General features: G+C 43.5%; 1 long non-coding RNA gene and 1 pseudogene across 2 annotated transcripts; one reads left to right on the top strand and one right to left on the bottom strand.

Moving 5' to 3' along the window:
- Window positions 1-37: 37 nt before the first annotated feature.
- On the top strand, window positions 38-11,531 carry LOC131753028 (uncharacterized). Of its 2 annotated transcripts, XR_010839794.1 has the most exons (4): window positions 38-117; window positions 211-462; window positions 5,742-5,883; window positions 10,921-11,531. It is a non-coding gene; the product is annotated as an uncharacterized lncRNA (long non-coding RNA). The 2 variants fall into 2 exon arrangements; XR_010839793.1 differs by having other exon boundaries at window positions 42-462.
- LOC131753010 (glycine cleavage system H protein, mitochondrial-like) overlaps window positions 9,051-14,374 on the bottom strand; it is a 43,406-nt pseudogene continuing 38,082 nt past the window's right edge.

Genomic DNA, 14,374 nt, shown 5'->3' on the forward strand with positions numbered 1-14,374 from the left:
TGTAGTTCTTTTGAGGAGCTTCGGGCGTGCCCGGGGCAGGCTGTCCCCGCGGCCCCAAAGGATAAAAGAAGAGCCGCTCTGGGCTGGGTAATCGGGGATTAGGCGTTTCCACTCGAGGTAGGCAGGGAGGGCCGGTTTCCAACTCTGCGTGTCCTACCACCGGAACTTAACTTCGTCGTTTCTTTGTGTGCTGGTGCCTTTCAAATCCAGGACCTCGGAATCTGAGTCCAGCCGATCCCGCATCTCTTGCACCGCGACCCGCAGCTGAAATGCTTTCTTTCCTTCCCGCTGCCCTGGCGCAGGCTGTGGATTATCTGCAGGGTGCCTTATCTGGTTTCTCCTCCAGCTGCTGCCCCCCTCCCGCAGCCCGTCAGTTACGGAGCTCGAAAAGAATGATTGCGGTTCTCACTTGAACCCCGCTCCTGTTCTCTTCTTCACGCCTCCAGAGCAGAGCGAAACACAGTGGGTATTTTAGAGGATCTGCTATGCAGACCGCTTACCTCCTCCCGCAGGAAGATGGACAAAAATCTGGGAATTGACATTTTCAAGGCTTGTGCTGCAGGCCTGTGCCCTATAAAACTGCAAGCATTCATGCGAGGCAGGAACTATGACCGTGGGAATCTGGAGGATAAGATTTGGATTTTGTCTTGGCTCAGCTGCTTAACAGCACATAGGCTTTCTGCACCTCAGTTTTTTCAAATGTAAAATGGGTATAAAACAAGCTGTTTCATAGGGTTGTAGGAAAAATTAAGTGAAATACTGAAGGTGAAAGCACTTTGAAATCCTTAAGGCAACGTAGAAATGTTAGTGGTGATCGTTACCTTCTTCAACACTCTGTAGGCTCTCACTTTTGTGGATAACAAATGGGGGAAAAGCAGCATTCTGTTATACTCAATTTAATCCTTTATTTCTTGTCTTAGACTATTGTTTTGTGAATGTATGATTCAGGCCTCTTTCAGTTGCTATCGGCAGAAACCCAACCAGATCACGCTCTCACGAAAGGGGGATTTAATGGCTCAGGTAAAGCAGAAGGGCAAGCGAATAGCTAAGGAGGTCTGGGACCAGAAGCTCTATCCATTCAGGGCTCTCTGTCTCTCATCTCTTCTCTCTTCTAATTTCTAACATGTCAAATACCAACAAAAGCTTTTTAGAGTCCTCAATAATTTTTAAGAGGATTAAGGGTTCCTGAGGCCAAAATATACGAGAACCACAGTCTATGGTTCTTAGGTCTAAGGAAACACCTTTTGGAAGGTTAGAGAAGGTTATTAAGGGAACCAGTGGACTCAACCATTACTAGACTAAAGAGAAAACTTGGACAGTTAGTTGAACAAGACAGCAGGTTTTTCTAAAACACATCTCGTGTGCCTTGTGACTTTATGTTCAATGCCAGTGATCTTCCATTATTCTTCTTGTTGCGGGACAAGAAAGACGAGAAAATTCAGTTGGGCCTAGTAGCTGCTTTCACCTTCTATGTGAAAAAAAAAAAGATAAAACGTGTCATTAACTCACACTTTTAATCATACAGTACCCAGAGGGTTGCTGCTAATCTAATGTCTAATTTCTAGAGTCCACTTGATGGGAACAGACCTCTAAGAAGGTCAGAGTCACAGTTTCTATCCCCTAATGAGGAGGGAGGTCTATCCTCTGGCATAGGCTGAGCCTCCTTGTCCCAGCCAGTTCTTGGGCAAGTCTGTGAACTTGGCCTCAGCCGGGGCTGAACAAATGTGAACAGCACCTTCCTCTTCATTTGGAAAAGTAGTGAAAAAAATCTTCAAAGACCACTGGAATCCTCTTTCTTCTGTAAAACGTGTACTGATTAAAATAACTTTTAGTTCCACTACCTGCATGCAACTATTGGCATTCTCTCTCTGTATGAATAAGAACACACTGACGTGGCAAAGAACTTAAGTTCATAAGAGAAGCTAGGGTTAGGAATTTTAAAGTCCCTAAGTTTCCTTAGGGGAATTTTGTTAATTGATGGGAATTAAAAATTTTTTTGTCTTGTTTTCACTTCCCTGGCTTTTCTCTATTAGCAAGTGTGTAAAACATTTGGGACTTTCTAGCTGATAAGTCTGTATACCACTGTTGAACCATTCAAGCATTTTGATATACCGACACTACTTCAAGAAGAATCCAATTTTTTTCCTTTTGTGAATTATGAATTTTCATATTTTGTATAACAACATGTTACTTAGAGATCAGATTTGGGTGGTAGTAACTACTATCGAATCAAGGCACTTTGCTCAAAAGACTGGACAATAAGTGTATTTGTAGACCTAAGGGTCCCACAGATAACAGGTTGCTGGCTGCCACTTTCTTTTCTTTCTACAAGTGGCACGTTACTATGTTCTGAGAAAACCACATCAATACTTTTTTGTCAGTTGCCCAAACCCACCCTTAAAATGCTATGTCACTGCAGATACTAGGCAGACCAGCACTTTCAATTTGATTCTGTAAATGTTTATTGAAGCCTTTGATAAGTTTAACATGTACATGGCAGCTTGACTTAACAGGAATCTAGCTGTCCAAGGAATTTACCCTCTGTGGTTTTTGTCAGGCCAGTACTCTTTTCGTCCTGCTTTTGGGCAGCCGCTCCTCCCCCTCTGGTGGCTGTGAATCATGGTACTTTATTCCTTCAGCCACAGAGGTGGGCATATGGCCAGGCTAGGTCAAACTGAGTTCCTACCCGTGAATTTTCTAGGAAGGTGGGGTGATGATGATGAAAGGAGGTCTCACTGATGTGAGGTCTTCAGGCTGGTTGATCAGAATGTAGTTCATTTTCCTGTATTCTCTTGTTGCTGCCCTCCTCTATATGGTTACTTTGTCCTCAGTCTGGCTTTCCTCATGGTAGCAAGCAGGACTGCCATGCTGCACAATTCCAAGAGCCATTATTCACTTCTTACAGTAGTTTATTCATCCTGGGGGTCTTTAACCCCCAAGAATCTACAAACACATTCATGAGGGTCTGTGTGTTCTCTAGGCAAATTTTCAAATTAATTCAAGCATTCCTTAACTGGTTTAAACTGTTCCATGACACTTGAATGCGAGAAATGTCACCTTTCTTAATTGCTTAAGTGAAATTAAACTTGGCTGAGACCCCTACTTGTCAAGGGCTGGCAAAACTGGTACCAAACGTTATTGGGACTTTTCCTCCCCTTAACTGTATCCTACAAGAATCCAGGTGCTTACATGGTCCTAAAAAATTAGGGACAAAGAAACCTCTGGTTGTCAGTCTGTACCCATGAGTGCTGATGCTTCTGTCCAACCACCCTTGAGTTCTGGTCCTCTGCCATCTGTTGAGCACAGCTGTCCCAGTGGGCTACAGAGATGTCCTTCATGGTGATTATTTTCAATGACTGATGACTCAGTCATCGAATAAGTTCTCTCTCTGTTATCTAAAGTTTGTGTACTTCTTTGTCTTCTCCCTTAAACCTTGAGCCCTTTTTTTTTGCGGTACGCGGGCCTCTCACGGCCACGGAGCACAGGCTCCGGACGCGCAGGCTCAGCGGCCATGGCTCACGGACCCAGCCGCTCCGCGGCATGCGGGACCCTCCCGGCCCGGGGCACGAACCCGTGTCCCCTGCATCGGCAGGCGGACTCCCAACCACTGCACCACCAGGGAAGCCTTTTGAGGAAAGGGACATTGCTGATTTCTCACTGTGTCGCCAGCATGCCTAGAATGATGCCTTACACATAGTAGGTACTCAGTTGTTGAATGAATGAATTAACATCTGACTATCATGCCAGACGTCTAGGTGTTTGTGGGTTTTTTTGCCACACCGCATGGCATGCAGGATCTTAGTTCCCTGACCAGGGACAGAACCTGTGCCCGCTGCAATGGAAGCGCAGAGTCTTAACCATTGGACCACCAGGGAAGTCCCCAGTCTAGGTATTTATAAAACATCTGGGACACCTTCAGTTTATTATTTGCTATAAGACCTAGGTATTTTTAGCCTCACCAATACCTTTCTGGTTGTACTTTACCTTGTATTTATATGTTATTCATTTTGTAAGTATACTATTTATTGTTGTGTTTAAAAAATCAGTGTGACTATATATTTCTCTAGCTTGTCAAGATCATATTGAATGATAACTCCTCAAAAATACCAATTTCTCTTATCAACTGTCTGTCATCCCAAACCATGCTATTTGTTTAGTGATAATCCAGTGGGATAATTCTACAATTATCTTCATCAGAGAGGGACACACTGTACTCTTTCCACCCACTGATGGAGCAATCACTGGTTGAATAATGTCTATTCAAACAAGCTTACACTGTGAAACCAGCTCAGCAAGGCCTACCTGGAGGATACAAAGGTATCTATCATGTGGTCTCTGCCCTCAGTTTGCTTCCCAGGTAACTGAGGGGAGATCCCACAAGCAAAAAATTCAATGATAAATGGGAGGCAGATATCTGGCAGACACACACTTCATCTTTTCTGATGGGTCAGGTGTCTGTTCTGATTGGTTGGCTTTTAATTTGGATTGGTCAGACATCCAATCTGATTGGTCAAGTGCTTATGCCAAACTGATTGTTAAATATTTTGCATATCTCCACTGAACGTAAAAATTAAATAAAAATGACATGATAATACCAAAAAATGGCTACATGAAATTTAATATAGGGTGGATTGGAAGGAATCTATTCTAATACACTTGTATTATTTATTTCTCTAATAATAAAGTTTTTGACAATAAAATATGTTAGTGAAATTCATTCATTTCATTAGCCTGGGCATTGCTATGTAGGATTTTGTGTCAAATAAGGCACATACACAGTAAGTACTATGCGCTTTGGGTAGAGTTTCTTGTTAGAATGAGTGATTAAAGAAAGCCTTCTGAGGCTTCCCTGGTGGCACAGTGGTTGAGAGTCCACCTGCCGATGCAGGGGACACGAGTTCGTGCCCTGGTCCAGGAAGATCCCACATGCCGCAGAGCGGCTGGGCCCGTGAGCCATGGCCGCTGGGCCTGCGTGTCCAGAGCCTGTGCTCCGTGGCGGGAGAGGCCACAGCAGTGGGAGGCCTGCGTACCACGAAAAAAAAAAAAAAAAAAACCTTTTGAAACCAACTTTAAAATGGACTTTGATCCAATGGCACAGTCAAGATGTTATGAAACTCATAATCAGCATTGTAAGAGGTATTGAGATACATGTGACAGTAAGTAATAGAATACTAAATGGCTTAAATAATAAAAATATTTACTTAATCATATACTAAAATAATCAGATCTAGAGCTAGCTACAGGTGAGTGATCCAGCAGCTCAGATGACATTCCCATTCTTGGTTTCTTAGCAATGCTTCCTCAAAGTAACACTGATTTCAACAGACCAGCCTCATGTGGTTATAAAATGTCGTTCTGAAACTCCTGGGACTCCTAGACTCAAAGAGAGCAGAATGTAAAGAATCCTCTTTCTCAGAAGTTCAAATACCATAGAATTCAGTTCCATGGGCCCTGACTACCCTTCCATGAACCAATCCTAGGGTCCAAGAGAATGGCGTAAGCCAACTGGCTTAAGTCATTCGAGCTGAATATGGGGTCAAACTCACCCTAAATCACAGGGTCCTGTTAGAAATAGAGAAGACAGGAGGCAACAAGGCTGTAGAAGCAACCAATGAAAACTACTACCTGTTTCAGTGTCAAATGCATATAGATATTCATAGCGTGTTCAGTTATGTTGGAATTTCTGGAGAGGTCATGGGGCTGAATCCAGGAAAATTCTGACTTGTCTTTCTCTCAAACAGATGGAGTGACGTTGAACTGGAAAGAAGAGGCAAGAGAGAAATATTGTTTCCTTGAGGAGGGGATGGGTGGTCCAAAGCTAGAATTAACACAGGCACTTGGACACCTGGTCCCTTTTCTGCACCACTTCAGCAATCAGCTAAGGTTAAACACTTTGATAGCCTTGAACTTTCTAAATTCTCTATCAGGCCCTGACAAGCCTGTCCTGGGATTTTGTAATGGAAGGAAGATTGGACAAAGCACCAGGTGACCTGGGTTCTGTTCCTAGCTCTGCCCCTAACTAGCTCTGTGACCTAAAAGAAGGACAACAACCCTTTTGTGCCTCAGTTTCCTTATTTGTAAAATAAAAGGGCTGGACTACAGAATCCATTTCTGTCTATAAAATCCTTTGGCTCTTGAACCCAAGCTCCTAACAGGTGTCCTGAGATCTGCCTTAGGGGTTCTGGTCTTAAAGACTTTGGTCTCCAAGGCCAACTAAACACCCTAGTGAATTGAGGAGATTCATCAACAGGTCTAGGAGGCCTTGGAGGCCAGGCAGAGTGTGGGACTGGAAAGGAGCCCAAGACACCTAGTTCCTTATTCTAAAAAGCATTCAGTTCACCCTATGACTCAGTTATCAGTACTTCTCTCTTTCCAAGGAGTGCAAAGTTTCAGTCCTTTCTGTGACGAGAACAAGTTACTGGGTTGCCAACAACTTATTGGATTGCCAATCTACAGGATGAAGGGAAAAATGAAATTCTCCTTTGTATTTTGAGCCATATTCAGATTCCTGCCTCCAATTCCTGCTTAATATGGATAATCATTTCCTGAATAACCTTGAACACAGATTTCGCTACCACCACCAATTTAACAGCAGCAAGGGATTATAAAACGGAGTATATCAGGGAGCACGTTGAATGCTCCCAAACCTGTGATAAAACACCCTATCTCTCTTGAAATTTTTGCTCTTGCTGTTCAGGCAGAACTGAAGAGTTAACATGAAACCAAGCAGATCTCTTTGATTACTCATTTTTAAGATTTACAATTATAAATTATGGTACAATCTAATAGAATGCTGAAGAAATAAGGCTGAATAGGTAATTCTTTGGGGTCAGGATGAATATTCAGATTAAGAAGAACTGTTAATGAAATCCCAATCACATAGTAATTTCCCTCCTATTACTTTCTGAAACTCAAGTAGCTGTATGGCCTAATTAGGCCTGTTTGGGGGATTATCACAACATTTTATTTCTGCAGTGAGTGACATCACTCAGCATTTAATATTCATTGAGGCTTTTACGAAACAGAGAGGTTTCCATATGTCTCTAGAGCGAATCATTTGTGTCTGCCATCTGCTACTCAAGAGTAGTTTTATAGAAAAAGAATGCAAATCGCTTGGTTCTTTAATTACTTTGGGGTTAGGCTATACTACAGTTGAGATTGTGGGACAGCCAATTCACTGCTAGGAGAATACTGTTGTTTACTTAGCCACCAACTTAAAGAATTCTTTTCAAGCAAATGGCATGAAAAGAAATTGAAGCCTAAAATTATCTTTGTCCTTTTAAGTAGAGGCAAAGACCATTGTGAAGTGATGTGTGAGGCTTTTCTGAGTTGGCATTAAGGAGACACTATCCAGAGCACAGGACATTGAGGTCAGTGTAGCAAGCATCGGTTCTCTTTTCTTAGTTCTGACACCAAAGGAATATATGACTCAGTACTTAAAAAAAAAAAAAAAAAAAAAAAAAAAAAAAAAAAAAAAGCCAAGGATCTCCTTGAGCTCAGTATCAAAAAGAAAGGTAATTTACTCTTAGTCACCCAGGAGCTAATTACCTTGGCTTTGGACTCGGTGCCATTTGTTTCTCCTTCCCCCATTCTCATTAGCTTCTTGAATTGTGGATAATTCTCTGCTCAGTAGCATCTCCACCAGCCTATGGACACACACCATTAGTTTTGCTTCATCAGGAGTAACTTTAAACAACAGAGTTTTACCAAAAGTGGAAACCCTGGAGCTTTAAGATTATCTGTAGATTTCAATTGCTGATGCTTTTTCTAAACTTCCTCACAGTAAAATTTCATTCACTGAGATTGTTAGCACATAGAATGTGAAAAATTGGCAACTGAAAGGGACCTAGTTCGGCCATTGACTAGCTATGAGATCTTAACCTCATGGCCCTCTGATTTCTAAGACTATTTTCTGTTTTAAGATGCTATAAAATCAATGCGTTTAAGAGATCATTTATTCTAATGTTTCCAAAGTTTGTACCTCAGGATACTAAGTGAATCAGCAGACGTTAGTAGGTGAAACTAGAAGAGAGGGTTTCATGGTCAAACTCGTTTGAGAAATGCTGCTATCAAAGTGTTTTGAAGGTACAGCTTCTCAGAACCCTTCATATGCAGCTGTGCCTTGTGACTCTCCACCACTGGGTGTGGTGGGCAGCTTTTCCTACACTGCTGCCCCAGGCTGCTTTTTGAAGAAATGTCTTATGGGACCTGTGTTTTGAGGAATATAATTTGGGAAACTCTGATGTAACCTAAACCCTTAGTTTTAGACATGAAGAGCTAAGCTGTAAAGTCCTCCTGTCACGATGAGAGTCAGCCTGTTTACAAGAAGCTGTCCAGAAGCAAGGCAGCATCCGTTAGCAGAGTGCCTGACACACTGGACTGACAGCACCTGTCTCTGCCTCCTGGTTTCTCCTGACTCCCAGGGCAGGGCTCCCTCATGCTGCCTCTGTCACCATCACACCTATAGAAAGGCCAGCCAAGGGGTAGGGGCAATGTGATGGCTGTTCCCTTCCCGCCTGGGGCTTTACCCTCAAGTCCTGGGGGACTGGCAGATATTGTACTAACTGAAATGAAAATCATTTTATGTGCAGAAGCAAATGCACCCAGAATTCTGAAAGTGCAAAAGACTAGATCCTTAAAGGAACATTCTGGATGCTGTGTTTTTCAGAAAAAAAAGCAAATGTTAAGTAATTAAGCTAACATTTGCGTTCTTCCTTTTCTATTATTCTATATTTTGAGTCAGTTATAAGATGTGTTAGACAGTCCCATCACACCCAGGCTAATTTCTTACAGTGACATCTAAAGTTCTGTAAAATGATCTGCACAATAAAATGGTTTTAAAGGTGAATTACTTAAATTTCTTGAGGGCATGAATTATATTTACATGTATCCCTTATGACTAATACAGGGCTTGGCATATATCAGGCATATAATGATAAATACGTTTGCATTAATTAGTAGATTATAATCTGATGATTAGGCTTTAATAAAATAATGGTAATAACATATTTTTTGTTTGTTTCAAACTAGTATATTTAGAGGTTCCATTTTCACTCCTCAATACATTTTATGTATTTCTCATATGCTTCTTCACTCATTAGTTCATCTAGTTCTGAAGAGTTACTGAGTGTCATCTTGATCAGCCAACCATCTTCATAACAAGATCTGTTGACAAGTCCTGGATTTTCTGCTAGAGCTTCATTAATTTTAGTTACTTCTCCTGATAAGGGAATAGAGTTCACTAGAAGCTTTCACAATTTCCAAAGCACCAAATTCCTTGTTTGTTCAATTTTGTTCCAACTTCAGGCAGACTACAGTAAACAACATCTCCCAAAGCTTCCTGTGCAAAATTGATGATTCGCACTATTCCAACACTGTTTTCTGTTGTTACCCATTCATGTTTGTGAATTTACGCACCGACAGCAGATTGGGGCCGGTGCGCAGCGCCCGAAGGGCGCCCGCCCGCAGTACCCAAGGCAGAGGCGAGCAGGGCGAGTTGGGCGCAGAGATGGTGCGCAGGCTGCAGACCGCGGCCCGCATGCTCGCAGCACCATGTTCGCAGGGGCGCAGGGGGTCTCCACGCAGCATCTAGAGCACCCCGGCCGACGGAGGCAGGGGCGGCCCCTGGTAATAACATATTAATGGTACAAATTAATGATAGCCTACCTTTTCAAAAATCTCTAAGATACATTCCTTGCCCTGGTTAAGGTTTATAATCAGAAGCTGGTTAACACTCTTTATTTGTAACCTATTTTCATAAACAATTGCACTGTGATGTGGTGTTTCTTTTAGGTAGTAATAAATGGGATCACTTCTATATTTGACTTTGAGACACATGCACATAGACTTAGAATTGGAATGAGTCAGGGGACATCAGTTCTGTCTTCCAGTCATTACAGAATTCTGCTTTCGTCACTTGGCCTATATTAAACATCCCCAGAGACAAAACACATAATAATAAGCCTGAAGAAATGTGTGATCCTGGAGGGCCTTCTGAGTCATCAAAGAAGGATTAAGTCATGTTGGTAAATTAGTGTGTGTTTTCTACAGTTGACCCTTGAACAACATGGGCTTGAACTGCATGGGTCCACTTACATGCAGATTTTTTTTTCAATAAATACCCCAAAATATACATATAGAACATCCTGTGCAAGACTTGAAGTAGATAGCCTATCCTTACATAAGCATGAGATGAGTGATATTTAATATGAAATTAATATGTTAGTTTTCTTACTGTTTTATAACTTTGCTTTCAAAGAATTACATGACCATATAATATGCCTCTCTCTCCCTCCCTCTCTCTCTGTCTCTCTGTCTCTCTCTCGTAAATGGAGTAACTGAATATCTGCCTATCATCACAGGTACGTGGTTTTTAAAAAATATATAACAATGTTTCTAATACTGTAGTATGAATATGACTGTAATACTGTATGCCATAAAAATGGTATAACCATTCATGTGGGTATATGCTAAGTTACAGTGAAGCAATAGTATCAATTACACTAGGCTACCATAAAACAATCATATTGCTCCTTCTTTGTTATCAATGCATGAATCATTTTATCTGTAAATAAATATGAATTTCTTTTTCATATTATCTTTTCATTTTTGATGTCTAGTGTTGTAAGCAGATAGGGTAGGGGGTCCCGGGAGAAAGACAGCCAAGCATGGCTCCTCTTGACATAAGAGAAGCCATTTTTGGCCTAAGCCATTTTGTGCTCTAAGCCTGGACACAATGCTTGTCCTTGATCTGGTCTCAGTAATTAATGATCTTAAGGGAACAAAAGAATGCAGGATCAAATGACTGTTATCAGGCAAGAGAAGTAACAATAGCAAAGGTAATATATCAGTTGTATAGATTCCCAGTTCTGCTCCAATGGTAAAGATTAGCCTGAAGCACTTTCTTGGGCTGTTTTGTAGAATTTAAACCCCCCTGGAGCACTCAACCACCAGATCAACTGGAAACTAAGGGATGATGCTGTTGACCTTTTCTGACCCTGGTGACTTCAATCAACTAAAGCTTGGACTCTGTCAATCCCCAACTGTATGCTGAATTCTCCTCTGCTCAAGCCCCTTCATGAATGAATATGCATGTACCCTCAGCTTAAAACGTCACCAATTTTGGGACTTTCCTGGTGGTCCAGTGGTTAAGAATCTGCCTTCCAATGCAGGGGATGCAGGTTTGATCCTTGGTCAGGGAACTAAGATTCCCATATGCTGCAGGGCAACTAAGCCTGCATGCTCTAGAACCACAACTAGAGAGAAGCCCACATACCTCAACAAGGAGCCTGCACGCTGCAATGAAAGATCCCGCATGCTGCAACTAAGACCCGAAACAGCCAAAATAAATAAATAAATAAATAAATATTAAAACAAACAACAACAACAACAAAAAACTTTGCCAAATTTGCTGTTCAGGGAGACACTGCTTTGGGAAAGATCCCCAGTGTTCTCCTTACTTGCTGCAAGTAACAAATCCTTCCTTCTCTTGATCTTGGGCTTGGTTGTATCTGTTGGCTTGACACCCACCAAGAGGCCAACACAGTTTTTTGGTAAAAATTTTGGAGACCACGAAAGGACATCTTGCCTAGTCCCTTTGGGTTCTCCCAGCTCTATGTTGCTGGGGACCTGCAAGCAAGGGCATAGGAGAATCCCTCTTGATGCCTGAGTTGTCAGGTCCATGCACCTCAACTCACTTATCAGACTCAGAGGCTACTCCAGACATCTTGATCTGGAGGGTCCCTTTGAAGAAGTGAGTGGCATTCACCCAACAAATCAGCTTCTGTCCCCATCTCAACAGGGGAGGAGGAATGACTCAAGGACTGTACAGTTAATCTTGTCCAGTAAGCAGATAGGGTAGGGGATCCCTGGAGAAAGAGAACCAGGCATGGCTTTCTTGACATAAGAGAAGCCATTTTTGGCCTAAGCCATTTTGTTATCTGATCCTGGCAACAGTACTTGTCCTCAAACAGGTCTCAGTAATAATGATCTTAAGAGAACAAAAGGACAAACTTAGGCAAGAGAAGTAACAATAGCAAAGATAACAAATTGTAAAGACTCCCAGTTCTATTTCAATGGTAAAGACTAGCCTGAAGCACCATCTTGAGCTATTTTGCAAAATTTAAATCCCTCCCTCAGGTGCTCAACCACCAGATCAACTGGAATCTAAAGGATGATAGTGTTGACTTTTTCTGACCCTCATGACTTCAATCAACTAAAGCTTGGACTCTACCGACCACCTAAGCCCATTCATTAATATGCATGTATGCTTAGCTTAAAAATTTCCTGGGCTTCCCTGGTGGCGCAGTTGTTGAGAATCCGCCTGCCGATGCAGGAACACGGGTTCGTGCCCCGGTCCGGGAAGATCCCACATGCCGCGGAGCGGCTGGGCCCGTGAGCCATGGCCGCTGAGCCTGCGCGCCCGGAGCTCCGCAACAGGAGAGGCCACAACAGTGAGAGGCCCGCATATCACAAAAAAAAAAAAAAATTTCCTAATTTTGCTGTTCAGGAAGATACTGCTTTGGGAAAGATCCTCAGTGTTCTCCTTGCTCCAAAGTAATAAATCCTTCCTTCTCCTGGTCTTCGGTTTTGTTGTGTCTTTTGACCTGACACCATCCAAGAGGCAAACCCAGTTTTTGGGTGACAGTCTGGCCATGTTAGCTTGGACCCTGAGGGGTTGTCAGACAATCCCGACCTCCAGCTTGGGAACCAAGATCCCACAAGCTTCATGGCACGATTTAAAAAAAAGGAAGAAAGAAAAAAAGGAGCAGTACAATATCAAAGAATAAAAAGCAAAAAATTAGAAAGATAAAAAATAATTAGGAAAAATAAAACTATAATTGAAACAACTGCAACAAGGTAAAATAAAACCACAACAGAAAAAAGAAAACAAAAAAGGGGGAAGGCGGAGAACAAGCCAAAAGGAGAGATCACTAATAAAGTATAAAGAATAAAATAAAATTAGAAAAATAAAAGATTAGGAAAAATAAAAATGTAAAAGAATCAACAACAATGAATCAACAAGGTAAAACAAAACCCAATCTAAAAGAGGAAAAAAGAAAAGAAAAAAAAAAAAGCCTTGGCTATGGGGGTGGAGTTTAGGTGGGGGTGGGGTGGGGGGTGGAACTTAGGCAGGGGTGGGATTTAGGGTGAGGCCGCGGGACCTAGGTGGGTGGCGGGGGGGGGGGGGGGGGGGGGGGGTGTCACATTTGAATGTGGGGCGGGGCCTCTGCTTAGGGCCTGTGCAGAAGGGGAGAGGCAGCACATGGAAAGGAGGGCCTCTGGAGTGTGGGGTTCTGGAGTTTGGCGGTAGGGCCCTGTGTGAGGGTGTGTGTGTGGGGTTCAGGCCCAGCGCAGCTGGAGTGCACATATGTCTCTGAGTGTAGAGGTGGGGCCCTGTGTTGGGGGTGTAGGGGCGGGGCTTGGACTTTGTGCAGCAGGAGGGAGGCTCCGAGGGCAGAGCATTAGGCCTGGGAGCCCATGGTGCCTAAGTGGACAGGGAAAGCACTGGCCACGTTCCCTTCCTGTCCTTTGCACCCCTCCCCCATTGTCTCCCCCAGGGTCTCCCTCATTGCTGCTGGACCCCTAACTGTGGGTGGGTCCCACTGGCTGTAGGAATTCCTCCCATCCCCCAGCTGCCCCTCAGGGGTGCCGGTCCCGGAGGTCCGGCCTTTACTTTTGTTTCCCCTTTCCTCCCTCCCACTCCCTCAGGACCCGTGGCTGGAGGGGGCCTCGGTGGGCAGAGGATCAGGCCCCAGATCTCAGCAGGCTCCTGGGGGCCCAAGTGGGCAGGGGAAGTGTGGCCACGCTCCCTTTTGATCCTCTGCCCTCCCAGTGGTCCCCCAATTTCCCCCTTTGGGCGTGGGATCCCTTCCCCTCCCCCAGCCGCCCCTCAGAGGCGCCAGTCCCATCCCACCTCCACTTCCCCCACCCCCCCGCCTTCACTCCCCTCACGCCCCACATACTACCCTGTCGCTGGGGGTTCCTCCTGTCCTCTTAGGTGTCTATGGTCCCCCACTGGTGCCTGGTAGGTGCCCTAGTTGTGAGGAGATGCGAATTCTGCATCCTCCTAGTATGCCATCTTGACTCCACCCCCCGCTTTTGAAATTTTTCACAAAATTCCCAAATATCATATTTTTAAAAAAAATTTTTGGCCATGCCACATGGTTTGTGGGATCTTAGTTCCCCAACCAGGGATTGAACCTGTGCCCGCTGCAGTGGAAGTTCAGAGTCTTAACCAGTGGACCACCAGGGAAGTCCCCCAAATATCAAATTCTAACTGAAGTTCTTTTGACCTCCAGCTAACTATGATGCTTCAGAGGACCCCTGAAGTACCTCAGAGAGATATATTAAATTAACTAGGATTATTTGGTAT

The sequence above is a fragment of the Kogia breviceps genome, chromosome 3, assembly GCF_026419965.1.
Source record: "Kogia breviceps isolate mKogBre1 chromosome 3, mKogBre1 haplotype 1, whole genome shotgun sequence".
NCBI lineage: Eukaryota > Metazoa > Chordata > Mammalia > Artiodactyla > Physeteridae > Kogia > Kogia breviceps.